Here is a 26828-nt window from a genome sequence, read left to right on the forward strand (position 1 = left end):
CTGTACTATTGCCACCTCATTGCAATCATCCTACCAGTCCCGGGAGGAAGCATCACAGAACCCATTTCCTGATGAGGACACTGACACCCAGAGAGGTTAAGACCTCCGTCTGCAGCCACATAACCCGGGGGTCTGACTCTGGTTGCGAACGAAGTTCTCTTTGAACATGTTGCTCTTGGAGAAACACTGGGTCCCCTATACCGGGACCTTTCTCCAAGGCCACTTTTTTGATAAGTTAAAAAAAAACACAAGATCCTGAGACCTAACAGCCCTGAACCCCACGTCGCGGTCAGCCTGGCAGGCGCAGGACTTTCCCCTCCACCGCGCGTCCCCGGAGCGGGGTCGTAAGCCCGCGCGGCCGCCCGAGCCCCCGGCAGCCGAGAACCCGCGCCCTGGGCTCCAGCGCCCTCACCCGGCCGCGGCCGTCGGCTCTCCGCGCGCCCCGGCTCCGCGGGCTCGGGTCTGCGCCTCCCAGAGCGGCCGCCAGAGCCCGCCCGGGGCCGGACGGGGCGCGGGCCCCCGCCCCAGCTCGGCGAGGGGCGGTCGGCCGGGGGCGGGCGTCTGGGGCCCCGGGGAGGAGCCAGCCCGGCGGGCGCTGCGCCGAGAGCCGCCGCGCGCTATAAAAGCCGCCGCTCGGGCGGCCGCCGGGAGCGCGAGCCGAACGCGAGCAGAGCGCAGCGGGGCCGGTGGGGCCGGTGGGGCCGGGCCGGCGGGCGCGAGAGGCGCGGGGCAGCCCGGGAGAGCGCGGCCGCGCGCGGAGCCCCGCTTTTTCGGACGAGCCAGCCGTCTGCCGGCCCACGTCCGCGGAGCTCGCGGAGCCCGTCGCTGTGCCACCGGACCCGCCCCGGCTGCCGCGCTCCTGGCCCGCGGGACGTGCCGCCGCCTCGGCTCCCGACCGCGAGGTAAGAGGGCCGCGCCGGGCTGCGCCGCCTGCCCGAGCCTCGGAGGGGAGCGGAGAACGCGGGGCCGGCGCCGCCGCTGCTCACGGGAACGCGTTGCGCGTCTTCGGCTTGTCGGTCCGTCCACTCTGTGCTCTGCGGTCCGTCTCCGTCGGTCTGTCTGTCCGTCCGTCCGGGCGTCTGTTGGCGGGCACACGCCCCTGCCGCTGTCCTCTGGGCGGTTTCTCCGGGATCGTGTGGTCTTTTGCCGCAGGTGCCGGGGGCGCCGGTGTCCCCGGAGCGCGTCCAGTGGTGTATGTGGGGGGCTGCTTCCCGTAGAGTCCCCCCCTTGTCAGTGGCTGAGGGAGGGGGAGTCCTGCGCCCGGGACAGTGGCTTGCCGAAGAGGGACCGCTCCGAGGGCCAGGTCGCGGAGTCCCGCCGCCGGGGAGCCGGCTCCCACTGCGCGCTAGTGGGCGTGCGCCTGGCAACAGGTCTGCGCCCCGCCGCTCCGGCCCGGCACCGTCTTCGCTCTGGTTTCCCCTCGGCCTCCCGCTGCCTCCGCCTCCCGCACTCCCGCGGAGCGCGGGGCTCCCCAGCGGCGTGCTGGGGCGCGCGGCGCGTGTGTGTGGGTGTGGGTGCAATTACATGTTAACAGACATGACGGCCCCTGTTGATGTTTAGACTGAGACTCCAAGCCCGGCATTGCTGGGAGAGGGTTCCGTGGTGCCTGGCAAGGGACGTCGGCTCCAAGAAGGGTTAAATTAGGTTAAAGACCTGGCGGAGTGCGGAGTCGGAGCCAGGGCTGTGGCCAGGTCTCCAGCGCGCCGCTCGGGGAACGAGGGCCAGAGACCTCCTGGAACGGGCCCGGCGGCACGCATGTGCTCTTGAGAAAGGAGCTCAGTGCGCCCGAGGTCCTCAGCCGCAGACTCTCAGCTCTCAGCGACCGCCGCCGTTCCAAGGGTCGAACACCACCACGGCCGTCCCAGGCGCGCCTCCAGCAGCCGGGTTGTGGTCCCGAGTCTTTCTCCGCGCAGCCAACGTTGCCCACAGGTGAGAACTCTCTTTTGAAAGTCATCTTCTGATGTATGAGCCAGTTCCTGGCTGCAGCCCCAGCCCCGGAGGTGGTGAGCCTGCGAGCGAGGCTCTCCATTCCGGCGGTCTGGAGACTGATCCCGGGCGCGCCCGGGGGCTGGAAGCCGGCGGCTTTGCGTGCCCAGGCGCGGCGCCACCATGGACAGCTCCCAGCCACTTCCTCCACTCCGGGTCTGCGGCCCCGGGTCTCGGGGAGTCGCGTGCATTCCCAGACTCCAGGTGTTGGGGCGCAGAGCGGCAGGAGGGGGACAGCTAGTTTTTGAGAGCCCATTGTAACCTGTCCCAAGGCCACATGAACCACTCAGGAGGATAAAGGGAGCCTGTGGTTGGTGATGGGGTCCTAGGTCAACTTGCAGCTGAGCTCCCTACAGGACCTCTGGCATGGTGTGTGGCGGGAGGGGGTCCCTGGCTTTTCTGTGGTACTGTGGGGCCCTTCAGAGGTGTTCTAAATGTGTGACGCCTGAGCATCCGACTGAGGCAGTGAGATCATGCCAGACCTAACTAGGGACTGCTCAGACTGCTTTCTGTACGCAGCATGGGGCCAGGTTACCTTTTACTACCTTCTTTAGTAAATTTGGTAGTGGGAAGAGATATTAGTTTCAGAGTCACAGAGACGGGATGGAGAAGAATCCAACAGAACAAGTTATAGAGAATGTGTTCGGATGCATTTGCAAAAGCAACTATACTGTTTTCGGATCCTAATTGTTTTCTCCACCATGCAGAACACTCTTAAAGAAGCTCCCAAAGGTTCCTCTTGAGCCCAGTTGATGCTTTTTCAAGTTGGTTGCTTGGAAACAGGGAGGGGAGAACCTGTAGGGGTTCCTCTGTGCAAATTACACATCTCCTTTCTCTGATAAGTGGCTTGGGCAGGGGCTCTTCTTCTTGCCCTCTGCACCCATTCAGAAGGGTGTATCTTCCTCTATTTTAAAATTGCAAGGAATGTCCAAGGTCTGATTCTGTGTGTGACTGATGGAGGTCTCTGGAGAGTAAAAACAAGCATCCCTTTTTTTTTTTTTTTTTTGAGGCAGCGTGTGTGATTTTGTGAAAGTCACTGGAGCAGGGTGCCTGTTCCCTATACCATGGGAGCACCTGCTCTCCCTGGCAGAGTTGCTAATGAGAATAAAGTGGCCCAGCATAAAGCACTTAGCCCCTCGCTGAGCACAGAGAATGCTCTTAAAATGGTAGCGATTACAGGTGTTTGTCAAAGATAGTTGTGCATTTCTTTTGAAGCCCCAGCCATCTGCTCTCCCCACTAACCAGCAACTGTCTGACAGGGACTCCGTCTCCAGCTCGGTGTCCGTGTTGGAGAACTTGTGGATGAAAGTCACGAAAGCATTGAAGTTGATCACAGGGCCAACGGAAAGGGTGTTCGGAGACAAACGGGAGAATTTTTGTGTGACAAATCGGGCCCTGTGTTTCTCACCTGCACCACTTGGAAGAAAAATAAAGTAAGTCATTTTCAAAATATTATCATTGCCCTCCAGATTTGAGGATTAATTCTTCCTGAGCCTTCTCTCAAAAGAATGCAGGATCTTCCAAAAGCCCTCCTTGTCTTGCTGGGGGAGGGAGCGGATTTTTCTTGGGTCTGCATGGGGAGTGGCCTCCATGGTCCCCATTTCCGGATCGCTGCAGGATGGAGTGAGGGTTCGTTGCTCCAGGCAGCACGTCGTCTCGGAAGCCCATGTGTGGTCCTTACCGTGCAGGAAGCAGCCCATCCGTTCATGGTGGAGCCCCGCTTGGCTGTGACGTCCTGACTAGGACACAGCTCTGCCCGGAGCATTGGCCACTTACTGGGTCCCAGCTGGATTTGAAGAGTCCCTTCAGCTCTGCATTTGGGGTTCTGTCTGGTAGAAATCACTAATACCATGATATTTGGATAATGGAATTATAATGGGCCCAATCTCACACTTAGAACTTTTTTTCCCAAAAAAAGTGTGTATGTGCACGTGCATGTGTGTTTCCGCCAGTTTCACATTCTAGGGCTCTTAGATTTTTTCCATCTAATTTTTTTCCTTAGTAGATCAGAAGTCATCTTAGCTCCCTCCATCTGAAAGGCGTGGAGCTCAAGGATGCAGTGCACAGATGCTGGGAGCCTTCCTGTGAGTTCCATCCGCCGGTGGTGTGAATGGAGTGAGAGGCTGGACCCCGGCTGACCTTGAAGCCCTGGCTTTCTCCCCTGGAGTCCACGCAGGTTCCGGTTTCCAGCACACGCCACTTTCTGGTAGGAAGACACCTGAGCTCCTGCACACCCTTGGAGTCAGGACCAGTGAGGGGAGGGCCTGGTGCAGGAGGTGGGAGGGGACTCCACGGGCCCCGGGGCACTCTCTGCGTCCTGCAGCAGCGTCTGAGTCTCTGGGACGGGCTGGTCAGACGGCAAGAGCGGCGATCAGGGCAGGGCCAGAAGGATGAGAGGGGTGCGTTCAGTTATGCTTAGCCTTCTCTGAACCCCGCTGCTTGAGTAACCCCCTCTATGGTCCCAGCAGAGTGGCAAGCACGTAGAATAATTGCATTTGTAGTTATAGCTCCAGAGAGAAATGCAAGTGTGTGGGTTGGGTTCTTAAGAGGAACAGAGTTATGTGTATGGGCTGCATCCCCAAGACCCCATATCCGTGAACCGTCACCTGGCGACATCTCTCTGTCCACACGATGGCAGATACCCAGATATTTGATCTCGTCAGAGTAACGCATCAGTTATCTCCTTGTGCTAGATTTTTCCTGTTGTGTGGAAGCAACTTGGTTTCCTTTGAACAGTGAATAGGAAGGGATCACATATCCTGCTCTCTTATATCCCGTTAGGTTAGTAGGAGTTCGGAGTGGTAATAGGTACAGAGGGACATTTCTCAGTGCTGAGTCCCTTTTCGACCAGTTTCCCTTGGGCCCCGAGCCTCCTTTCCCAAGAGCCTGGCCCATGGAAACTTTGTTGAACTGGGCAGGCCTCGGGTGGCTATGGCAGGGACTCAGATCAATACCTGCACCTCTGCCCCAGCCCACTCCCTCCAGGGGCCATCCTAGCCTCTCTGGTCGGTTCCCCCCCTCCTTTCCTTGGCCCCAGTTTGCTGTTGTGCCGGGCTCTGTTCAAACTTGGCTCTTCAGAAGGGAGGCTGCATGCAGAGAAATGTCATCGAATATACATTTGCTTTCTGCTTAGTACCCTCCGTGCCAGGAAACCCACTTTCCCACCCAGAGAGAGAGGAGTTGCCCCTCTCCCCTTGCCCTGATGTTTTCGAGGGCCCCTCTCCAGGCTCGGCGTGGCTCCGGGCACACAGGTCCACCCTCCCCTTCCCAGCCCCTGCAGGTGGGTGAGCCCTGGGGAGCGCAGCCGGCCACCCCCGCCCCCTGGTGCTCCCTGGGAGGAGGTTTCCCTCTCCAGCTCCGACAGCCTGGCTCCTGCATTGGGAAATTGCTGAGGTGTTATCTTTGAATCTCCTGCAAGGGCAGCCACGGGACAGATTTAGATATAGCTTGGGTTTAAAGTGCTTTGGCCAGACAACTGCTTTTGAAAACCCTGTAGTTTCTCTCAGCTGTGCCTATACAAGAGCTTAGCCACTGGGCATTTTGTGTTATGGGGAAGGCGCGTCGAGAAGCTGGTCCCTCTGCCATGTAAAGATCCGGGCCAGACTTCTGCCTCTCCTGATCCTGGACATCGCAGGGGGGCAGGAGGGCTGCGGGCTTCCCCTGGGAGCCCCCTGCACTCTTCGGTCCTGTCTGGGGTCAGGAGTTCCTGCTGTTGGCTCTAAGCCATGGGCCCAGGACCGAGGAATGCACAGTGGCCAGTGCCCCGTTAATTTGAATATGCAAACGCATCCCAGGGGAGCTTGTTAAGACACAAGCTCTGATTGGCCGGTCCAGGGTGAGGCAGGGTGGGGCCTGAGGATCTGCATTTCCAACCAGCGCCCAGGTGATGCGGCGGGTCCACTGAGCGCCTTGGGAGGCGCCAGGGGGTATAACCTAGCTCATCTCTTCGTGGTATATTTTAAGTCAGTTTCTGGTGTCTGAGTGCATGCGGTCCAGCTGGCCTGTGTCCTCCTAATGACCTTATAATGACCCTTCAAATTCTTGGAGGTAATTATTGTTGCTCCTAAACGGTCTTATCAGTAGACTAAATATCGTGAACCCCTTTGAGTTCCCCTATTCCCCTGTCATAATAAATTTTCCAGCTCTCTGAACCAAGTTACTTTTAAGTGCAAGCCCATCGTGCAAATGGCAATCTATCTGTGCCTGGCAGAGGCATCTGAATGTAATTTTGCTGGTATTAAGAGATCACTTGGGGAGTCTCATCTCACTCTGGTTCCAGACACAGATAATGCATGTTTACATTTAGACAACTTTACTTGACTCTAAGGATCACAGCTTTTTTTTTAACCTAAAAATGAAGTTCAAACCTCGCGCCCCCCGCCCCCGTGGCATCCCTGTAGGGATGAGCATCACAGATGCACACTGGCAGCCCAAGACGGAGGTGTGCAATTGCGTTGTCATCTGCCGCCACATCTGGAAGCAGAAAAAACAATTGAGTACAATGTTTTGATCATCTTGCACATGCTGGTGCTGTGTTAGCCACGGCGGAAGAGAGAGCAGGGTTAAAGAAATGGTCCCCACCCTCCAGAGCTAACGGTCTAGCTGGGGGACCAGCCACCTCTGTCGGAAGCTGCCACGTGGTGTGATGGGGGCTGTGACATGTGGGTCAGGAGGAGTGGTGGGCAGGGGGCTGGCTGGGGACAGGTGGAGCCAGAAGATGTCCCAGGAAGCTTCCTTGAGAAGAGGGGGCATACAGGGCTTCTGGAAGGATTAGCAGGAGTTTATAGGGATTTTCCCAAGAGCCAAAGGTGGGATTCGGGGAGTGGAGTTCAGAAGGTGTTGCACACAGAGAAAGGGCCACAGGGAAAGATCCAGAAGCACAGGCAGGCTTAAACCTCTTACCTGCATGAAGCTCCTTACCTGCCCAGGTGCATACGCTCCCTGCCCCGTCCAGGCCTCAGGAGGTACCTGGCCGAAGAGAGTCCTTCTGAGCAGCTGGTGCCTTTAGTCTCATAGACTCGGGATTTTAAATTACTTTAATCATAATTTTTTTTTTCCCAACAAAATCTTACTAAATCTCAAACCGGATAAAAAGTGCCTGTGGCTGAGAGTAGGTTTTTATCTTGAGGCCCCCAAGGGGTTCTGCAGAGCTCTGTGGGTTCCAAGGAGCACACTTTGAAAACCTCTGTCCTCGGATCATTTTCATTTTGCTTTTGGCAGTCATACCCATGGTGTCAGCTTTGCATTATTGTGGCTTGTCTTGCTATGTCTTCTTCATCTTCTGGATGTCTTGCTGGGTTTTGTGTCAACAATTTTCGGTGAAATGAAACCAGAATTATCCCGTGTGTGACTATCTAACAAGTATGGGACCTGTGGGTTACCAGGGGCAAGGATCTGTGACAGATGCTGGCTCAGAAGACTCAAGATGTAGGTGACTAGCCCAGCAGGCGAAGAGAGGCATGAGCTTCTTGCAAAAAAAAAATGGGCTTTTTATTTCCAATCATGTCTATCAATCTATTCTCCCAAGATTCTTCAGAGCCTATAAAAGCTGGCAAGAAGGAAACATAGCTTATTTCTAGGGTAGAAGCCTCCACAAATTGTATCCTTTGTACAATTGTGTCCTTGTCTTTTCTCACTGATGTAAAGTAGACACATTTGAATGTGGGAGGTTTTGGAAGTGGGTTTGAGCAGGGGCGGTAAGTCAGAAGTATAAAAATGGAAAAGCCCACTGGTCCCAGGTGAGGTGGAAGGTTCTAGTTCAAGCTGGGAGGCTCCTGCTCGCTTCTCACAGAGCTCCTCTAACGGAGGAAACTGATGCTGTGAATGGGACGACACCCAAAGAGAGCGCCGTCCTCACCGATGGGCGGTCCTAGTCCTGAGAAAGGAATCTGAAGAACCCCTTCAGGGCACAGACCCAGCTCTAAAAACAAAATCATATGGCTGATTTAAGGTGATCCAAGTGACCCGTGGTCAGTCTGGAGAACTTAGAGGACCCTCCACCTCTGTGAGGAGCCCCCGTGGAGGAACGCGGCAGGTGGCGCTTCCCTCCGGGTGGGCGTCCGCAGTTGCCCTTGGCCTGTCTTGCCTGCCAGGCCGGCACCCTGCTGGGGCAGGTGGTGTCACGGAGGGCCGCCGTGCGGTGGTGACCCGCAGCCTCACCATCTGGGGGCAGCTGGCCGCACGTCCGGAGAGGTCTTTGCTTCAGACCATATCACCCCAGACCCTGGAACACCCTGAACTTTGGACTTGACTCCCAAAGCAGAGGGATTCGGCCTGTCCTGGCTTGCTAGGGCTGGACGTAGGCTGCCTCCTATGTCGTCCTGAATTCTTGGAGCAGGTGACCCTGGTTCCCTAGATCCCACAGAACCGTCTGGGGTGACCAGGGGTGTTTGCTGGGGGGCCACAAGGGCCCAGCTGCCTGAGGGTATAGAGCTGGTGCCAGATGGCACCTTGGCATCTGTCCAGCTCCTAGCCCAATGCACCGCTCACCTGCCTTCTTTCCAGGCTCTGGTCCTTGCTGTGGGGTGGGGACAGTTATTCCCAGCTCGGTCCCCTAGAGCCTCCCAATCCCAGGGCTCCAGAGCCTCCCAGGCTGACAGCGGGTGTGCAAAGCTCTCTCCTTCCTGTAAAAAATAACAGGACTGAACCTCAACAGGAGGGAGTAGGGGAACAGATTTGGGCAAGCGATAAAAAAAATGTTTTGAAGCAAACTGGTGGTTTTAGGAGCAGCCTATTTCAAAGCTGACTATGTGACAGGCACTGAGTAATTCACTCGTATGCTAATTTTCCAAAGGTTTGGGTTCAGGAAAACCTCAAACGTAGTGGCTAAGTATTTTTCCTTTCCTTTAAAAATTGGGTTTATTTTCGGAGGAACTTAATCCATATGTTTCAGATCCATTTCCGCGTTACTCAGCAAAAGGTTGTTTTTCACCGACATTGCTGAGCCCTGAGTATGCTTCGCTCCTTTCTTTTCTCTCCTGCAGCCGCCCCCCACTTCCCCTGGCTGGGGTTCCTGGCTGGTGCAACTCTACAGCCCTTTAGGAGACACAAGTGAATATTGGCCCTGGGAGCAAAAGGAAAAAGTCAGTCATACCAATCCTGTCTTGATTTAAAATGGTGATATTTGGTTCGCTGTGGATTTTCTGCAGGAATTTCGATTTTTGAAATGGGGCATTGCAATAGTCTTGATATTACTGACCGAGTGTTTCGGTGCTATGTTAAATTTTGCACCCCGGGCCCAGCCTCCCCCCGGTGAACACCGCGCAGGCTCGCTCTGGTCAGGGTGAGCGGGTTCCCAGACTTCTGGGGGACCTGAAGCCTGTCTCTTCTTTTCCTTTGCTTCCTTTCGCTTTTAGGGAGGGACGTTGTGGTGCTCCGTGCCGGAATGTTTTGCAGATTCTGCTGGGCTGATGGGTCACTGTGTCTGTGACTTCTTCAGAAGTGACGGAGTTCATCAGATTTCTCAATTCAATTCCTGGTAGCAAAAGAGAAAGCAGCTGTAGGATTTTGGCTTTGGAGCGTCTCTGTGCAGGAATTCCTTTTCATTTACATGATTAAAAAAAAAAAAAAAGAAGAAGGCACAGCCATCTCAGTGGTGTCTGTCTGGTTCCTAGCTTTGAAGAGGCTCAGAGAGTCCTCTGACCCCATCATTGTGGGTCGTGTGGATACAGGACCCAGGTGTGTGGGCGAGAGGTTGGATCTGTTTTAAGAGCGTTGGGCAATGTTGTTACAAATGCTAACATATAAACATTCCCAGGGGTTTTCTGAGAATGACCATGGAGTGAATTTCATTTTTACTTTGAACATCCCCACAGAGTTACTTTAAATAAGAAGCTATTTTTAACATATTAAAAAAAAAAGATGATGCTTCGATTGAGCCTTGCTTAATAAGCACACACGTGAGTCTGTGCTCCGCGGGTCGTTGGGGGACTCTCGCAGGTCAGGGGAGCAGAGCGGGGCAGGGTGAGAGCGGTGAGTGGCAGGTTTGCGCACGGCCCTCTGGAGGCCGTTCTGGGCGCCCCGGTGCAGGAGGCCGGAATCTCCCTCCCACGGCGCACAAAGGGCCTCAGCTCAGTACAAGAAAGAGGCATCTCTTCTTCAGGACAGGACCCCCCTGGGCTCAGACGCAGAGACTTTCTTGTTCTGAGTATTCTCCAAGCCCAGCACTTAGCAGGCACAAAACATTTATTAAATATAGGAACGCATGAGTCCTGCATCTGAGCCCCAGTCCCCAAGCGCGTACATTTCTCGAAGGAAGAGGTTTGATGTGGATCCTTGTGTATTCTGCCCTGGGCACTGAATGAAACCAGAGTCCTACCAGTCACCTTCTCAAGGTCTGCACTCTGCTGGCCCTCTGGTTCTTCTTGTCATTATTATGGATACCCAGTGCTTATTGAGCACTTCCTAAATTTAGGCCCCAGGCAATCATTTAATCCTCCTGACAGCTCTGAGCAAGGCATGGGATGGAGAAGTCTCGGTGAGGTCTACCCGAGGTCACAGGAGAGCCTTGAACCATGGTGCCATCCTCAGGGACATTAGCAGGTGATGGAGTTGGAACTGGGACCCGGGTCTGTGTGCGTCCAAATGCCCCTGCTCTGAATAATGACCAGTGTTGCTTGAGTTTTCAAGTTGGAGAAGGCATGTTTATGGGAATATTGTAATTCATAGTAAAGCAGTTGGAGGGTAATTTCAACCCCAAAGCACTCACTGTTGATTTGCCAGTTCTTGATCAGACAGTTGGGATTCAGAGATGGCTCCATGGCCAAGCTGGGGAGGCAGACAGACAGACAGACAGACACTCTGCGACCTGTAGTCAGTGCTGGAAGCAAGGTGTGAACAGGGGAAGGAGACCAGCAGGCAAGACTCATGGTGGTGTTTGGTTCTGGAACGAGAGCACAATTTGCTGGCCAGAGAGAGAAGGGTTAGGAAGGAAGGAATAGTCTGAACTAAGTTCAGAGAATCCAGGAAGCAGGATCCTGGGGGGAGGTCTGGGAGTTTCTGGAAATGAGATGATAATGGTGGGGGGGGCGGGGGGGGTTGGTTCTTAGCAGCTGAGTCAGGGATCCTGGCCTTTAACCGAGGGGACTGTGATGAGGGGAGGAGTGGGAGTCAGTAGGAGGACGTTGGACTCTTGTTCCTGGTGGCAGGTGGTCTGGGTTGGGTTTGTTGTGTTCCTCGGTCCTGAGGGTGGTGTTCTTGGCGGCAGGTGCATTCCAGGTGCCCGCTCTCCCTGGCAGAGTGTGGCTGGCAGGGCCCAATAAGAAGGAAAAGTAGACGGCCCAACGTGAGTTATTGGTGCCCAGCCAACAGGGCATGGAGGGCACGAGGGAGGGCGTTAAACTGGAACTATTTCAGGGATTTGCAGCCCCGTCACTGCCAGCACAGGGCCCGGTCCCTCTGCAGGTAGCGCTCCAAGGCTTGGAGAGCATTTTTCGGAGGCTCATAACCCCGTGCCTTTTCTACCTTCGAGACTGTTTGGTCTCAGTGTGGGGTCAGCAGGCTACGTGCCTTCATCCTGCAGCCTTCATGCGGATTTCTGGAAGCACCTTCCTAATTCTTCACAGATTCTTGGGCAAATCCCTAACTGCCTCATCGGCCTGACCTGCAGCAGAGGGGGTGCAAGGGAGGAGGGGCTCAGGACAGAATTTTCATGGGAGGCTCACCCTTGGACAGGAGAGAGAGTCCGTGTGGAGGACGCTGGTCCAGGTCAAGCTTGGAGAAGCTTCACTGGTTGAAGCAGATGGTCTGAATGCTACTGTCTGGCGTGTGACCTTCCCTCGTCCCCTCCCTTCCACACTGTTTGTAATGAGACATTCAGGGGATTTCAGGGAATGAAATCCACCCACGAATGTCCCCTGAGGGTCACCTGTGTGCCCGGAGCTGGACTTGGTCCTAGAGCAAACCTAGGGGTGCCCCTCGAGTGGCCAGAGGAGAGAGGGGCCACTGAGGCCTGGGGCTCTGCCATTCAACATTGACGTGGGTCTCAGTTCAGATCACCACCATCGCCGAGATGGTTCTACCCAGATGAAGAGAGAGGAATGCACAGAAGGTATTTCAGGAAAAATTCCCGTAGATTTTGCTGACTCCAAAATAAACGGTCTCCCATAGTCCTTCCTCATCATTCTTAAAGGCTTTTTAGTTTATATTTTCTTGAGTTTATAGACTAGGAGACCTGGCGGAATGAACCGGAAAGGGGCATGGGCTTTGGAACCCCACAGAACTGGCTGCAAATCTGCCTCCCCCACTGATTTGCTGTGTGACTTTGGACAAGTTACTCAAACTCTCTGTGCCTTAGTTGTTTATCCATCCCCTAAAATGAGGCGACTGTTCATTTTTCTGAGAGGAACATATGGCCACTAATCGGGAAATAACCCACGGCAAACTTCTTAGAGCCGTGGCCCGGTCCGTACGAGGCATACAAATGGCGTGTCTCCTGCATTTGCCTACACACTCACTTGCATCAGGAGACATCTCATGTGGAGAAGGCAACACTGTGACTTCCGGGCAAGCCTGCCAACTTTAAAACTTTCTCAGACTTTCGCTGTCACCACCCCGTGAATGACCCAGAGGCTTGCGGAGGGGGAGGCCGAGCCGTGGAGGATGCCCACCTCTGTGCGCCGGGGGGACAGGAACGGGGTCCGCTTGTCCACGCTGCACCTCCAGAGCTGAGCTGGGGCCCAACGCACGTTTATGAGCGAATGCTGTTTGAAAGAAGGGGTCCCCGCGAAGGCCCCCCGCCCTCTGCTACCTCCCGCTTGCCCGTAGGCATGCTCTCCATACACTGAGTCCCTCGCGCCCCGCCTCGGGCCCGCGGTGAGCACTGCCTTTATCCTGTCTCCCTTGCACAGAGGAGGACACGGAGGGAATGCGTGACCTGTCAGGGTCACAGCCGGCACGGGCCCCGCCGAGCTTCCAGAAAGAGCTGTCTCCCTCACCAGCCCGAGCCACCATGCTGGGCCACGGGGCTGTGGTAGGAAGCAGAATAGGGAAGTGGATTAGAAACCTGTTCTCACTTCCAATGGAAATGCAAAATGTAAAGGTGTCTAAAGCAGACTTCCCAGCGTCTCCGTGCCCTGGCTCAGGGCGTCCCACTGAGCCGCCGTTCGGAGGGCCGCTGGGTTGGGACAGGGCCCTGTGGCCGGGCTGTCGGCAGCGCGTGTGCTAGTGGCCCATCCTGGCCGTGCAGCCCGGCAGACCAGCGAGCCTTCCTGGAGGACGGCGTCACACACCCGTTCTCCAAACTTCGGGGCCGTCGGGAGGCATAGCATTGGTTTGGGTGTGCAAGGTCCGATATCCTAGAAGCTCCTTATCCCCCTGTCACCAGGATGGCTCCTGCCATTGCCAGCACCCCTTGACGAGGCTCCAGCCGTGGGGGCTTTCTCGGAACCCCACGGAAGGGCAGCTCTGCCGCGCTCCCACAGGCAGGACTGCCCGCGAGATCAGAACAACTTATCACTGGTTATGGTTTTGAAAACTGAGCTTAGAGGAGGCTTTCCTTAAACGGTTTCTCAGGAGCACCACTTCCTTGGGCCGTTCGCCGGCATTCTGAGGTCAAACACGTTTGGGACAAGCTGGGTTCAACAGAGCCGACGCGTTTTTATCCCTGTGGCCCTTCTCAGTGCTTTTATCAGTCGGCGCACAAGAGGGAAGCCGAGTCAACAGCACTGCCCGAGTGGCTTTGTGGGCCGCGCCCCGTGCTTTCACAGCGCAGAGGAGGCCGGTGCCGTGGGCGCTGTCGGGGGCCGCGGGCCAGGTCGGGAGCCGTGGGCTGGGGCGAGAAGGACACTTGGTGCAGCCGGGCACCTCCTTCCAGAGCCTTACGTGGTCCCCGTCGCGGTTCTGCTAACACCAGTGTCTCTCGGAGTTGGGGCCAGACGCTCGCACCAAATCCTTATTACCTTTGTCCCCCTGGGTTCGGGCCACCACGTTACCACGTGGGTCCTGGGTCGGGGGATTTGAGCGGTGCTGTCACCCGGAGACGGAGACCCTTAGGCATGGCACCGTCGCTCTCCTGCGCCGTGACTTGTCTCCGGTCTCCCCGCAGGGCGCCTGGGGAGAGCGCTGTGCCCGGAGTTGATCCCTCTTCCCACCTTGCACCAAATAAGGACAAGTTTACAAACCTGTCATTTCTACGCCCCTTGCATTTAAAAAGCAATTACTTTTAAATGCTATGGAGTATTAAGTGATTATCTCTCCCTGAGGATAAGATACAAAATTGCTTCTCTCCCGTTTTGCAATTTGCTATTGCAATTTCATGCAGTTTATACCAGAAAGTATTTCCATAAAGAGATCAGCAAGGATTTTCAGTGGAGATTTGGGTTCGCCTCTCTTTGCCGACGGCACTCGGAACCATAGAGTGCTCTGTCAGTGGCTAGGATGGCAGCCGAATTCGGGGCCGCTGATGCACACCCTCGCTGGGTCCCCTTTCCACCCTGGATGGCTGTGATGGAGAACCTGAAACCCCAGGTGTACTCGAAAGGAGCCTGCCAGGAAACGAATGAGCCAACTGAAGGTATTCTGGGTGAAATGTTCTTATCACGGGACTTCGGTGCATGCTCTGTGTCCCACTTACGTGTGCGATAAGCCACCAATGCGTTCATCAGTCTGAGCCGTTTACTGAAAAAGATACGGGGGCTTGAAGCTTTGAGTCAGTGCCAGGTGAATCAATAAAGCCAGGAGCTATTATTGCATTTGCTGAGCCAGTTCATTCAGCAAACACTTCCTGAGCAACCAGCCCACACCAGACACAAAGCATACACGACCCGATCATTCATTCTCCTACCTAACAATTTGGGGGCAGCCATGTGAACAAATGGGAATACTAGGAGATTCTGTGTCTGTACAAGGTGTGGATGGGGCAGAAAAGTGAGAACTCCAATATTTCCCAGGGGGCTTCATGCTTGATTTGAACCCTACGAGTCATATTGAGTATTGTCTGTTAACAGAGAAGAGCCCTTTGGACAGAGGGATTTCGGACAATCTGGTCCATGAGAGGAGCTCCCAGCAGCTCAGAATGGCCAGAGTGGACAGACGAAGCCAAGTGTGGCGAGAGAGAGCTTTAGAATGAGAGGTGCCTGGACAAGTCTAGCAAAGACAAGGCCTGACAAGAGCGCAGTGGCTCTTCGAGGCCCCAGGGTAGTGAGTTTGGCCAGGGCTGCCTAAGGGAGTGGAGGATAACAGCCTGTGGTTGTCAGGAGCTGAGCAGTGCAGGTGATTGCAGGCCCAGATGATTACGCATAGGGTACGAGGTCTATCTGAATGCAGCCTGAGATCACTATACATTCTCTGCGTGATGCAGATGGGCCACCCTCACTATTCAATGCTGCTCAGTGCCACAGGGACACCCACAATGTCCTGGGCGTGTGGTATGCGTGTTCTCTAAGTAATAGAGCCATATAACTATATTCCTTTATCCCTTGGGAAGTAGAGAAAAGAAAAAAAAACACCACAGTTCCACCCCTTAAGGCAGTCACTGTAAGAATTTTGGTGAATATTTTTCTAGTTTTTTATTTTTTTTTATCACTGTGTGTGTGTTTACGTACCAATGATAAAATTTTATCTTGCACAGAAGCAAGTCAAAAGTTTTCACCTCTGTTCTCACTGCCATCATTTTAAATCGTGTAAGAGGATATCCAGTTCATTTCTAAATTTTTACTCTTTTTTTTTAAAGATTTTATTTATTTATTTGACAGAGAGAGACACAGCGAGAGAGGGAACACAAGCAGGGGGAGTGGGAGAGGGAGAAGCAGGCTCCCCGCCGAGCAGGGAGCCCGATGGGGGGCTCGATCCCAGGACCCCGGGATCATGACCTGAGCCGAAGGCAGACGCTTAACTGACTGAGCCACCCAAGAGCCCCTATAAATTTTTACTCTTAAAAAAAAAAATGATCACTTTCATGTAGATGTTTTTCCCAACATTTGAGTGATTTCCAGAAGAAAGATTCCAAAAGCTGGACTTCAGTGGGTCGAGGTATATGGACACTTCTGTGGTCCTTTATCCATGTGACCTCTAGAGATTGATCCCAATTAACATGACCACCTGCACTTTCACCAGCAGTAGATCAATATGAAAACTTTAGAGACCGTTTTAATAGGTGAAATGTTTGTGTTTCCCTGCTTGCTGGTGAAATCCAAAGCCATCCCATACGTCTGTCTCACGAGTCGTTTGTCTCTTTTGGGAACTGTCTGTTCATATCATGCCTATGCAGTGGGGTCTTCCTCCTTCTTATCAATGTCCCCGACCTCTACAAATCTGTGCAGGTTTCGCTCCCTGTCTTCTTTTTTGGCTATTTTGTCAAATGCATGAAATATTGCCATATAGTCCGACGCGTGTAGCCCTGCCGCCCCTTGGTTCCTTCTTTCAAAATGCAGTCGGAGGGTTCTCTGCTGCTCCTGTGGATGGACTTGGAAGCCTGTCCACCTGCCTGGCCTTTATTTCGGTGCGTGTTGTGCAGAGAGGCTCTCGGTTGTCCCCACCACCTACCACCCTGATGTCCAGACACCCTGTATCGAACAAGCTTTCCTTTATCCATTGGTTTGTGCTGCTGGTAAGGCTCGGTGGATCCAGTTACCAGTGCAGAAGATGACGGGAATGCGATAAGTCTAGCATGGCAGGAATTCAGCCAGACACTTATCTGGCCATCTGGACGGACTTCAGAGACACCTTCTCGGTGGGCCAGGCCTGGCTGTGTCTCCAAGGCCCTGCAGAGCCTAAGACCTCGGCCACACAGGATCAGCCTGGCGGCATGCTTCGGATGCAGCCCGTGCAGCGCTGGGTGGGGAGGGGGCTTGCTTGTTCGTCCCCCCCAGAGACACACGCACGTCCAGGCCTGAGGGAGACCGCCCTCGGGGGCTCCCACTCGTGGTGCAGACTAGGGAGGCCTGGTCCGGTGGGGGGGGGTGGTGTCACAATTCCGAGTGTCAGGTGCAGCGGGCTCTCCCACCAAATGGGCGTTTATGCAAAGTTTTGTTCACAAAGAGTGTAAGGGAATCGTTCCGAGCCCATGGCGAAGGGGCGGCTGAAATCACGCCGCATCCTCTGCCTTCCCAGAGGCCTCTGTCGCTGTAGACCCTGTGATTGTGCGGGGCGGGGAGGCTCTATGGCCCTTCTCCCCTCTGCCTGGGCTGCCGGCTGGGGCTGCTGCAAGAGCAGGGCTCCCGTTTTATTTGTTTATAGATCCTGAGGACCTATTGCAGCATCTGGCCGGGTCCCTGTCTGCTGCCTCTGTGGAATGAATGAGTGAATGAATCGTGGCTGAAGGTGGCTGGCTTGTCCACATCTTCCCACAGGAAAGATCTTCACGTTGCTTGTAGCAACTCCTTTTATTTTTTTTTTTAATTTTTAAAAATTATAAATAGCTTTTCTCTTTTCTTTTCTTTTTTTTCTTTTAAGTAGGCTCCGCACCCAACATGGGGCTCGAACTCACGAGCCTGAGATCAGGAGTCACACATTCCCCCACCTCAGCCAGCCGGGCGCCCTTTGGTGGAGGCTCATTTTAAACCTCGCGCGTTTCTCTTTACTAAAGTCCTGGGAAAACCTTGACTTTAGTATCAGCTTACTTTAGGACTTCTTCCTAATTCCAAGCTTTCGTGTTCATCAAAGACGTGTTAGAGTCACACTCTTGAGAATTCTTTACAAACCAGATTTTCAAAACCCTTATTGTACGTCGGAGCTACAGAGGAAATTCACATTCTGAAGATTTGCAAGGAAATTGACATTTCTACTGTTTCTGGTCATAGGTGAAATATTTCAGCCTTTGGTATAGAATCAAAAACATTGAGTTTACCCCTTCTTTTAACTTTTCAAACACCTGTTACAAGGTAAAACTGTTGGCTGAGAGGTTTGGGGACCGCTGGGGAAGCCGCTCAGCCTGGCGCATGGGGCCAGCCGGGGCTGGGCCACACCTGTCTCTCTGGCTTCTTGTCCACCTGCTTCTCCCCTTCATTTTCGACCTTGTTGGCGTCCTGCTTACACGATGTTGCTGTTCACCATCTTCCTGTGGCAGATCCTCTCTTCTCTGCCCCAATATCCAGCAAATGCCCAAAATTCACCCTTCCTGACCTGCGCAGGCCTCACCCCTCTCCCCATTCTCCGTGAAGAGTTCCCTAACCCTCTTCCCCCAGTGTATCAGTAAGCTAGTGCTGTGTAGCAGAGTACCCCCAAGCCAGGGGTTTCCAATAGGAACCGTGTACTACTGTTGGATGGGTGGGCCGGCTGGCTCTGTGGGTCTGCAGATGCTTGGCTGATGTTGGCGTGCTCCTGAGTCTACATTCAGTTGCAGAATGGCTGGAGGCTGGCTGGGGTAGGGTGTTCCCACCCACCTTTTTGGCACTGGCAGACTTTCTACTAAGGGGATGAGAGTGACTGGACCACGTGACCCCTGGCATCCAGCCGACTGACCTGGGTGTGTTCTCCAGGTGACTGATACAGTTTGGTGAGAGAGAGGGAAAGTACGCACAGATCTCAAAACTTCTGCCTCATTCTTCTGGCCAAAGCAAGGCCAGTTCATAGGCAAGGGGAGGAGGTTTCTATTCGACCTTTTGAGAGAAGAAGCTGCAAAGCCACATGGCAAAGAACATGGACGTGGGAGGAGGAGGGGAAGGGTAAGGGGAATGGGGCCATATTAGTGACCCATGCACCACACCCACCTTTGACAGAACGGCTTAGTCAGTACTCTTCCACTTAAATGTACTTACACGGTGACACATTGCATCGTTTATTCATTGGAATCCTAATTCTGCAGACACATCCTGATACTTGCATTCATCTCGCCGGCATCCCAGTCATGGTTAATTTCCTTGGGCTGATGGGCCATCCGTCCCCTGAGCGCAGAAACAGGCAGGCTGGTACCCAGGAGTGGGAGCACCCAGGAGGGAGGGGCTCGGGCGGGAAGGGGGCGTGCTGCCCAGAATGTCGCCTGCATGTCCTGAAGGCCGGCTTAAGCCTGCAGCTGCTGTAGGGCAGGTTCCAGAGCCCGAAGGAAGCCCTGTTGCCCCGCTCCGGCTTCCCGATGCTCTTGCCCTCAGCCGGGCGTGGGCGGGCAGGTCCCAGCAGCCAAGGCCCCAGCCCTCAGCCACAATGCCAGCAATGCAGCCCCTAGAGGGTCTGCCCTGGGCCCTGCCCACACACCCGGATGTTGACAGGGGCATGGCTCCAGCGTCAGCTTTAATGGATAGTCTCATCGCTTTTAAAATAATGACCGCTGGGCGTGGGCTGGCCAGACCGCTGACATCACTTTTCCTGCAATTCGGGGTCAGTTCCTGCTGCCTTTCTCTGCATCTTTGAATGGCTGAAACAAACCTACTGGTTGGGTACGTGTCCCGGACGGTTTCTAGCATGTTCGATGCCCAGGCCGTGATGTGGTCAGGAGAGCAATAGCTTTGAAGTCAGAGGTCCTGGGTTCGAGATTCGGCCACTGTCTTGCTGTGTGAACCCGGGCTGCCCACGGGACTCGTCTCGGCCCGGGCTTCCTCATTTGTGCGACGGTGGGGCAAGCCCTGCCTTTGTGAAGGAATGGCGAGGCTGAGCGGGACCTTCTAGGAGAGCCGCTGCAGTCTGGGAACGGAACTGCCGGAACGGGGGGAAATGAGTGACGTTCCCTTCCACTTAGGGCACCGTGGGGGGCGCCTGGCAGGGACTGTGTGGGCTTCCAGGAAGGGGCCCCTTTCTCTTGGCTCAGGGGCACACTCCGGCTTGCCAGTCTGTGTGCTCTTGGGGACACATTGGCCTGTCTTCCTGGGCACTCATGGGCCCACCTGTTCCGTCTCTGGATGTTTTCTGACCGTGGACCTGGCCTCTCTGCCATCAGGTAAAGGAATGATTTTGACTTTGAGTCTGTCACTATTTTAAGAGACCTTTAAATCCTAAATACATCAATGGGAAGACAGGGTCATTTGTGGGTCCCAGATCAGGATACTAGAGGCCAGTTCCGTGTTTCCTCTCCTCCCACCGTGATTTTAGCTTGAAGAGCACCTGTCGGCAGGAGATGTTGCTTCTCATCTCTGGATCCTTGTTGGGTTTCTCCATCCTTCCACGGAAGGCCAACATTCTGGCCAGCTCTGAGTCCCTCATGGTCATGGCTGGAAGGACAAAGCCACGTGGCAACTGTCCATGGTCCACACCTTCTCATGCTGAATGGCTTCTAAACACTGCGGTTCTCCCCGGTGTCTCCCGGGGCCCTAGGTGACAAGAGGAGGCCGGCGCTCAGTTGCGAACGGCCCCCCGCCTGCCCTGTGTTCACCTGCACTCCCTCGCGGAGGGAGCCCACCACAACCGCCCGGCGCAGAGGTGGGTGTAAAAGATGGTGGGGGTGCACCAGACCTCACGCCCCCGGGGGGGCCTGCAGGGCGCACAGACCTCCGTCGGGGCCACGGAATGGCTGCGTTCTGTCCACCCGGGTGTGAGGAGTTTGGGCAGGATTCCTTCCTGGAGCCAGTATGCATTCTTCCAAAGGCCGTGGGTTACTGCGCACAGCTATGGAATGACGAGGCTGGGGCTCCGTCCTCCTGGTAGATCTGTGGGGTATTCGGTTCCATTTTGACCCAAACTTTCAGGCACTGGATTCAGAAATGCCAAACGAAGGTTTAGTTTTAGGATGTATGTGAATCAGCACCTTCCCCCCACAAGAAAAAGAATCTTACAGAAGGAAAATATCATCACGGGAAGTTTCCTGGCGCAGGGGAGGAGCGGTGGTGGTCAGGGGATGATGGCGATGCGGTCCGCACTGCGGTCAGGGTCTGCGTTCACCCCGTCCTTATGTCTCTGGGCAGCTCTGTGAGGTTGCTTGGGCCAGCCAGGTTATCCAGACGGGGCAGAAGAGCCCTAGAGAAGTCAAGCTGGTGGCCCAAAGACACACAGCTAACCCGCGGGGGCGGGGCGGTCGGGATGCCCGCCTCTGGGTCTCTGCACCGCCTCTGACTCATTTTCGGTGGTGGGCAAGTGCCTGTCTGTGGCCCTCCAAGATCCCGTCTGGAAAATGAGTCAGCTGGACCCCATGGGCTCTTTCCAGCTCTTAGTACTCTGATCCCGATGACAGCAAACTGCCAAAGAAAATGGGGCTTTGGGGGTACCCTGTTTGTAAATGACGTTTCTGCACAGCCAGAGGGCACGTGTGGACGTGATCGTCGTGGTGGAGAGTCTGCCGGGACAGGAGACGGGAGCACTGGGTTTTAACGCCAAGTAGCCGCGTAACACTTCTGAGCCTCAGTCTCCCCACCAATGAAATAGGAAGGCTGGCCTGGATCGTCTCTGGGCCCCTCCCAGGGCTGACGCCCAGGTGAGGCCACTGACCCATCGCTTCCGACATCTGAGGGCAGGTGCCTACGCAGGACTAGACTTGCTTGGAGCCTGTGTGTCTTTGCTAAGGCTTGACGGGCTCCCTTCACATTATGTGAAGATGCTCAAACTTCTGAGAAAGACTCTGACATCAAAGCAAATGAATCTTCCCTTTGTGATAAAACCAACGTCTTCCGTCTGGTTGATAAGCTGAGACCAGAGTTCTTGTCATCATACCTAAAGCATGTGACAAGCAAAAGGGCCATGGGCAGTGTGGGTGGGGGGGGGGCGGGGGCGGGTGGTGGATAGGTTTTCAATGTGGCTTTTGTTGTTTTCGGAAAGGTTTTACTTCATGTCCAACGTGGGAGGTGGCCCAGGCCTGAATCTGCAGACCCAGGGTGAGGGGCAGGGCATGTGGGGGCTGAGCGTCGTGGGGCCCTAGAATGGCACGTTTCCCGTTCGTACGCGTAAGCTAGCACGAGGACCCCGATCTCTGTGTCGGCACCACCCTCTCCCCCCGCTCCCACAACCGCAGGGAAGCAGGAGAGGTGGACTGATCCCTCACCAGCCCGGAGCGCAAGCTCGGTGCCCTGAGAGAATCAGCCGTGGCTCGGAGACCCTGTCCGCCGGGGAGGACCTGGCCTGCTTCCTTCCCCAGCCCGGCCGCTAAAGGCTGGCCGCGTGCTGTGAGTCGGGGCCCGGGCAAAAGTAACACAGAAGAAGATGATTATGGGTGTTTTTAAAACCTGCCCCTTCCTGCCCAGCCCGGGACAATATTTACAAAGCAGACATGCAAACAAGCAGACCTTCTTTTCAGGTTTAAATGGCCTCGTGAGCCAGGTTCTCCCCGTGCTGGATGGAGTCCCTGCCCAGCTCCGGCTTAGGTGTTTAAAGAGCCCGTTTGCCAGTGAGCTGTGCCCACCTTTCCTCTGGTGGTTCCGGTGTGGTCAGGGAGTCCGGGGCATGGTTGCTGTTGCTTGAATAAGGTACAGGCCCCTTTTAAGGGAAAACATTCTCAGGGATGTCTAGTGTTGACTTAAATTACCTTTATTATTATGTTATTTAAATACGGACAGACATAACACCAGGTACAAATCCCTTCAGCTGAGAGTTCTGAAGCCACTAAAAATCTAAAACAAATTTACAGGTGATAAGCAAACAAAACTCCAGCACGAACGGAATTCAAATTATCGGCATTAACTCGATGCACCACATCTAAACCTCTGGTGTTGGGCTTCGATACGGAGAAGCTTTATCTCTGTGTCTCAGAGCTCATTCGCTAGTGACGTGGTTTGGTGTATAAAGGGCCACCGTTTGAGCTGTCAGAGATCACTTTTCCCCACTTTTTCACACTGAAGTGATTTTGAGCCACTAACCCATTCTTTTATTAAGCCAGTTGCTATAAAAGGAGATCCCCCCATATCTAATTTCTTGAAAAAAGATGTCAAATGATGGTTAATAGAATATTCTTCACTGTTACATACTTAACTGCTAATTAACAATCGAATGTTGGCATGGGCTAAGATGAAGTCTGTAAAGATAATTCTAGCAACCAGAATTATCCTGCAAAACATTTTTTGGGGAGATTGGCATGCCCATATGTATACCCATATGTATCGTGTGATGATTTGGTTCTTCTACCACTTATTGTATTTTCTGTGAACACTTTTTAGAGGGCCCCGAGACACTATTTGATCTTGACTTAGTCCCAGGTACTCACTCATGCAAATGTGGGCAGTGAACTGGGGTGCAGCACTTCGTTATAAGGTTCTCATCCCGGTGGTCCAGAACACGCTTCTATAGTAGAGCTCCTGAGACTATGTCCACAGGGTCTCTGAGTCCCGATTTTGAAAACTATTCTTCTGGGGGGAGGCACAAGGTAAAGGGTTACAGAGGGGAAAGAGGTCTCCCCACAATGAGGGATGCCCAAGAGAACAGGAACCAGGAAAGGGCAAATGGGAGTGCTGTACGTATTTGATTATTTATTCCCTGCATACTTACACCGTTGGATCATCTTTTCACACAACCTCTGGCATTTCCAGGAATCAAATCCTAAGAGGGATAAAAATTTGCCACCTTTAAGAATAGTCTCGAGAATGTGCCTTGGGCTTTGAGGGCACTCCCTCAAGAATGACCAGAGAGAGAGTGCCCAGTACCTTCAGGACGAGGCAATAGCCACATGGAGACCTGAGTCCTGGTGTGTTTGTTTGAAATAGAGGAGCCTCAGTTCAGCACGTGAAGCCAGCCCATGGGAGTGGGGTGATGACCAATGCCAAGCGATGATCAGAAACACCAAGTGCTGGGGTTTTCGGGGACAGGGTTGGGTGGTGGGCTGGCCTTGCTTGGAACAGGGGCAGAGGTGTAAAGGGCCGCGGTGAGGGATGAGTGAAATGTAGACCAGGGCCCGAGAAGCGGGCCTTCAGAGGGGAGGAGGAGCATATAAGGAGGAAGAGGAACTATATGTCTGGAAAGGTAGCTTGCATCCAAATTTGGGGGGCTCAGACAGCAGGCACGCATTGTGTTGTAATGAGTAGGAGTGTTTGTGGACACCGAGACATCACAGCGGACGGTTGTCTTAGAGACTCAGAGCCCATCCGGTGGCCGTGATGTTCCTGCCCCCCACACCGGTGGTCTTCACTTAACACGTTCTCTCAAATTTCCGTCCGTGTCCTGATGTTGCGCCAATGTTGTGGAGGTCCGTGGCCTCCCCTCTGTGATGGCCGGCGTGTCCCCGAGGATTCGCCAGCCAGGATGGAGCGGCATTATCAAAGATAGAAAACAAAACCCAACAAATCCAGGCCCGTGGAAATATTACGATGCAGGCAAGGAGGAAAGAGCGCAGCCCTGAGGAGGCAGAACAACACAGAGCATGGCTCCTGGAGACAGAAGTAAGGGCAGCACCTGCTCGGAACCCTCTAGGGCCAGAGAAAACCAATTCTGTGAAGTAAGAGCTATCGGGCCTTAATGACGCTGGAAAACACGTGTAAGGAAACCAACAAGACACTAGGCTAATTTAAAGTCGGAGGAGAACAAATTAGAGTGGAACTGATGTTGCTGAGAATTGCCACTGATCGGATTGAGGGACAGCAGGTGCTATTGTCCCAGAATGCAGAGAAAAATGAAAAGGCGCCCGGGGCCTGGGGGGCCGGATGATGGAGGGGATGCCACAGAGGGAAGATGCACGGGTGAGTCCCCGACACCTCAGATGACCACGGCCGGCTGAGGGGCTGGCGGCAGAATCCGCTGTGGCAGAAGCTTTAAAAACAGGCACCACGTTAAAGCCAAGAATTTCACTTCTGGGACCTTATCTTAAAGAACTGATCGGGGAGAACACAAGAATGCATTTATAAGGATGTTTATAACCGATACCTATCCTAATGAAAGATCAGAAACTTCCCAAATGCTGGGCAATAGGGGAGAGGCTCAGTCAGTTACTGTGTCTCCGTAGAAGGCAAGAGTATGTAACTCTTTAAAATATTCTGTACACGGGAACATGTTCCTGCTGTGAAGCCAGCCTGGGAAGGAATGCGGCTGGTAAATACTCCCTGCTCAACTTCCCATCCCCGGATTCACCTGTCTGTCCATCAACCCACCATCACCTTGGCATTGTCCTTATTGGTTCAGTAAACCTGTTTGAACGTGGGGTGCACGCTAGACGCTCTGGTGGGCACCAGGATTCTAGGATACAGCCTCTTCCCCGACCTGCTCATACTCTAGTGGAGAAGGGGACAGAAAAGGGAACAGATCATTACAATTCAACATGAGAAATCGTCTAATAGAAGAAAGTGTCGGGTGGCTTCAAAGCCCAAAGGGGGCAGGAACTAACCGCATCTGGGGAAATCGGGAAAGGGAGGATGAATGGCCGTCTCGTTCTGGGGGAGAGCCTGCTACACGCATCCCTGCGTCACGGAGAAGGCAGGTGCTCTGATTCTCTGTGCGTGTGACCAAAGGACTGCAGGGATCCAGAGCATGGTTCTACGGGGCTGGTTTCACTCCCTCCCGGACACGGGCAGGTGTAGACATGCCAGAGGCCATGGTGCTGAATGGACAGTGATGAGTGTCTCATCTTCTGTCACATTTTCTGTGAACCCGATTTAAACACCATCCCCAGACACCTTGGTTTCTCTGGTATCATCTGACCGGAGGCTCTGAGTGCCTGAGAATTTATGTCATGGTGCCTGGAAGCTCACAACGAGCGAGATTTTCACTTTGATTCTGCGTCCTGTTTCCGCACACATTGTTTGTGTTTGTGGTTGACTTTGGTGAACCACTGTGCGCGTCTTGTTAAGCAGGGTGATGATTTCCTGGGTGGCCAGTATCTGAGGGCCACTCGAACGCTTTTCTCCCCGTGTCCTTCTAAGGCTAATTTTGATCAGAGGCTTCGGTCATCCATGCACACTCCTGTTACCCTGCTCTAAAACATGGGTTTTGGAGACAGAGACAGACTTAGATTCAAATCCCAGCCCTGCCGTTCACCTGGAGCATGGCCTTGTGTGAGATACCTGTCCTTGTGCAGCCTCACTTTTCTCCCCTGTATAATGGACCCAATCAAGCCTGCTCGTGGGACTGTTACATGGATTACTTGGGGCGAGGCATGTGAAGTGCAAAGGACAGAGCATCAAAAAACACTCAGGAATTGGGAATTGCTTTTGTCCTCACCCTTGTTACAGCTAGTCCCAGGGACATTTGATATTTCAAGTTGTATTGAGAGAAAACTCATGTGTTTCTATGGGCAAGCTCGGTTCACTAATCAGACTAACGAGATTTGTGGTTAAACATCATCATAAAAAGCATCTAGTCAAGTCTTGTTTAATGCAGCAGGAAAGCAAATTGCTAGGTCTAATTTATCAGGCTAAGAAAACATATGGAATGTATTGTGCTCTTACCAAACACTTAGCTTAGGCCTGGGAATAATCATATGCACTTTATCTTGAGAGGTTAACATGGTCTGTTATGGAAAGGGAGGGGGCAGGTGCCAATAATGGCTTTTGCTCAAGGTGGAGTCAAGCATGCCGAAGCCTACACCAGACTCTTGCTCAGGTCCAGGAGGACGGGCGTTAGAGAAAGCCTGGTGCTTTACATCACTGCTGCGTTTTCCCTTTATGATGCATGATTAATTGTGGCTAATTCTAAGGCATTTGTCTCTTGGATAAAGAGGCAAAATATGAAGAGTAAAAATAATTATAACTATCCCCACTTGACCTTGAGCAAGTTACTTAACCCCTCTGTGACCAGAAGCGTGTCACTGTTCCGGGGCGGTTAATAAAATGGGAGCAATTTAGCACCTCCTTCAGAAGGTCATAGTGGGGATTTAGTGCATTACTGCAGATGTGCTTACAACAGTAGTTGGTGCTTAGTGGGTGTTTGATACACATTAGCCATCACCACCATTACCACCATCACCAGCATCACCATCCTCCTCCTCCTCCTCATCACCATCACCATCACCACCATAACCACCATCATCACCATCATCACCATCACCATCATCACCACCATCACCACCATCACCATCACCACCACCACCATCACCACCATCACCACCACCATCACCATCACCACCATCACCT

At 53.7% G+C, this 26828-nt stretch overlaps 1 protein-coding gene across 7 annotated transcripts in view; it reads left to right on the plus strand.

Moving 5' to 3' along the window:
• Positions 1 to 736: 736 nt before the first annotated feature.
• CEMIP (cell migration inducing hyaluronidase 1) overlaps positions 737 to 26828 on the plus strand; it is a 136146-nt gene continuing 110054 nt past the window's right edge. For 3 of the 7 annotated variants that reach the window (XM_032391873.1, XM_032391881.1, XM_032391882.1), the window contains exons 1-2: positions 3027 to 3419; positions 3989 to 4192. The gene's annotated coding sequence lies outside the window, so the exon portion shown is untranslated. Of the gene's footprint in view, positions 903 to 946; positions 1930 to 3026; positions 3420 to 3988; positions 4193 to 26828 lie in introns of those variants that run through there. The other 4 variants (XM_032391880.1, XM_032391883.1, XM_032391874.1 and 1 more) reach the window with 3 other exon arrangements.

The sequence above is a fragment of the Phoca vitulina genome, unplaced genomic scaffold, assembly GCF_004348235.1.
Source record: "Phoca vitulina isolate PV1807 unplaced genomic scaffold, GSC_HSeal_1.0 scaffold65, whole genome shotgun sequence".
NCBI lineage: Eukaryota > Metazoa > Chordata > Mammalia > Carnivora > Phocidae > Phoca > Phoca vitulina.